This window comes from Corvus brachyrhynchos, unplaced genomic scaffold, assembly GCF_000691975.1.
Source record: "Corvus brachyrhynchos isolate BGI_N302 unplaced genomic scaffold, ASM69197v1 scaffold219, whole genome shotgun sequence".
In the NCBI taxonomy this organism is placed as follows: domain Eukaryota; kingdom Metazoa; phylum Chordata; class Aves; order Passeriformes; family Corvidae; genus Corvus; species Corvus brachyrhynchos.
In genome coordinates this window covers 1,546,824-1,550,034 of record NW_008240034.1, presented here as the reverse complement: position 1 = coordinate 1,550,034, position 3,211 = coordinate 1,546,824, and positions in this window count along the sequence as shown.

Here is a 3,211-nt window from a genome sequence, read left to right as displayed (position 1 = left end):
TGGAGCCAAAGGATGGGGGGAGAGGGTGGGCGATGGGCGCGTCGGGTGGCAGAGGGTGTGGGGACAATCATGGATCAGTGGGTGCAAAAGGGTGGGGAGATGGGATCATTGAGTGGCAGAATCTGGGGGAGAATCCTCAATAAATGGGTGCAAAAAGGTGGGGAGATGGGGAAAAACCCTTAATAAATGGACCCAAAAGGATGCAGTGATTGGATCATCGAGTGGCAGAGGATGGGAGGAAAATCATCGATCAGTGGGTGCAAAAGGTTGGGGAGATGGGGGGAAAAGCCTCGATAAATGGGTGAAAAAGGATGTGGAGATTACATCATCAAGTGGCAGAGGATGGGGGGATAATCATCAATAAAGGGGTGCAAAAGGTTTAGGAGATGGAGGAAAATCCTTAATAAATGGACCCAAAAGGATGCGGTGAGTGGATCATCGAGCGGCAGAGGATGGGGGAAAATCCCCCATAAATGGCCCTAAAAGGCTGGAGAGATGGGGGGAAAAATCTCAATTAATGGACCTGAAAGGATGAACTGATGGGGTCATGAAGTGGTGGAGGATGGGGAGGAAATCCTTAATAAATGAATCCAAAGGATGCAGTGATGGGAGAGCCGAGTGGGAGCACGGGGTGGGTACCAGCTCCGAGGGGGAAGAGGCCGGATCTCTGTGGGCCGCATCCTGATTCTGCTGGTGCCCGTGAAAATCCCCACCCCAGATGGCTGACCCCTATCCAGCTGCAACCTGCAGGACATCTGGGCACATCTGGGCATCCCAGAGCGGTTTGTGCCCGGTGTCCAGCCCCCAGGATCCCAAGTGTCGAGTGGAAATGTGAGCGCAACGACAGCCCCGAGGGGAAAGTGGTGACATCCCTGCAGGTCCCACCCTGACTCCGCTGGGGTCCCACCGCAGAGGGCTGATCCCAGCACCGAGCACGACACAGACTATGTGAGCACCAACATCTGGGCACATCTGGGCACATCTGGGCATCGCAGCGGGGTTACACTCAATGCCCACCCCAGAAATCCCACCGGAGAACGAGCGTCGCTGCACCCAGCAGGTGACAGCCACCGTGGGGACACCGGGTGACACCGGGATGCTCCGTGTCCGGCATCCCCCAGCCCACACTGCCCTGACGGACAGGAATTGCTGTTTAATTTCCGGCTCCCTTTCCCCTTCCCACCCCCGCCGTGATTTACCTCTCCCCAGAGGAGCCCAAAAGCTGTAAACACACTTTTATTTGTCAGTCGTGTCCCCGCAGCCGCGCGGCTGTTGGGAAGGTAATAAATGATTCCGGTCCTCTTGGCTTGATGATGTCGGGATTAGGAGCCCTACATATTTTATGGAAACCTCTACATGATCTTCCTTGATAAATCATTTAAATAGGAGTGTCTTTTCTTGGTGTGGGATATAAAATATTTACTGGAGCGGGTGAAGGCTGTTCATCCGTGTTTACCCTCCCGCTTCCCAGCCCGGCGCTGGTGACAAACAGCTCAGCCCTTCACCGGCTCAATGGCACCTCGGCTGTGACACCGGGACGGGCTCCTTGGGGTTGAAAGCTGGGAATTTTGGGGATTTATGTGTTCCTCCAGCTGCGTTTTGTTGCGAAAAGAAGTGATTTTGGTACAGGGTCAGAGCATCCTCCCCGTAGCCCCCGCCAGCCCCGTGCCAGGGCGTGTTTGCCACTGCGTGACCAGCTCCAGTCATCAAAACTGGGGTCCCCACCGGGATGGGAGATCCCTCAAGGGGAATTTTGGGGATCGCTGTGTTCCCTCAGCTGCTTTTCGTTGCAAAAAGAAGTGATTTTGGTGCAGCATCAGAGCATCCTCCTCATAGCACCCACCAGCCCCATGCCAGGGTGTGTTTGCCATGCCATGACCAGCTCCAGCCAGCAAAACCGGGATCACCACAAGGGTAGAAGCTCACCGAGGCGAATTTTTGGGACCAACGCATTCCCTCGGCTGCATTTTGTTGCAAAATGAAGTGATTTTGGTCCAGAGCATCCTCCCTGCAGCACCCACCAGCCCCCTGCCAGGCAACGCTTCCCACCAGCTCCAACCTGCAAACCGGGCATTCCCCAGCAGCTCCCACATTCCCGGGGCTGGATCGCCCCATCCCTGCCCCCCTCATCCCCCCCTCCAGCCCCGGCAGCCTCCGCAGCGTCCTGCTCCCCTCTCCATTAGCATTCATCGCAATTCTTTTCATTTGTTACCTGGCAGGGGAATGAAAACACGTTGTTCCCCGCAGCGGGGGGTTTCCTACGGCGAGCCCCAACTTTTCAATCATTCCTTGGCAGCGCCGTGGCGGAGCGCGGCCCCCCCGCCCCCCGGGCAGGAGCCGGCGCTATTAAAAGGCTCACCCAGGGGCATGTATTTTCCATAAGACGCCGTGTACATGCTGTGCAACATTCAGGAGGATCATGCTGGAGCAATTGGTCCGGATATAATGCCGGTTACCTTGCGAGAGAGGAGCTCCGAGGGAAATGGATGCTCGCTCCGTGCCTGGGGGAGAAATCGCTCCCCGGCAAAGCTCGGGGGCTGCGAGGCGGATGCTCGGCACCAGGTCCGCGTCTGCCGCCAGCCAGACCGGGCTTGGGATGGCGGCAAAGGCGCAGGGGAGGTGGCCTGGGGGTGGGTGGGATGCAGTGACCTCCCGAGGTGCGCTCACCCACCGCATCCATGGGATATTGGGAAGAAATCCTTCCCTGTGAGGGAAGGGCGAGGCACTGGAATGGAGGCTGCGAGGCGGATGCTCGGCACCAGGTCCGCGTCTGCCGCCAGCCAGACCGGGCTTGGGATGGCGGCAAAGGCGCAGGGGAGGTGGCCTGGGGGTGGGTGGGATGCAGTGACCTCCCGAGGTGCGCTCACCCACCGCATCCATGGGATATTGGGAAGAAATCCTTCCCTGTGAGGGAAGGGCGAGGCACTGGAATGGATTTCCCAAAGAAGCGGTGGCTGCCCCATCCCTGGAAGTGACCAAAGCCAGGTTGGACAGGGCTTGGAGCAACCTGGGACAGTGGAAGGTGTCCCTGCCCATGGCGGGGCATGGAATGAGATGGGCTTTAAGGTCCCTTCCCACCAAAACCATTCTGGCATTTGCTGATTCGATGATTCCCAGGAATCCTCCACGGACGGGGGGGCTGCAGCAGCCCCCTCCCATCCCTCCACCCCCCTCCCTCCGCCCCCCCCGCCCCCCCCTCTCCCCCGGGTGC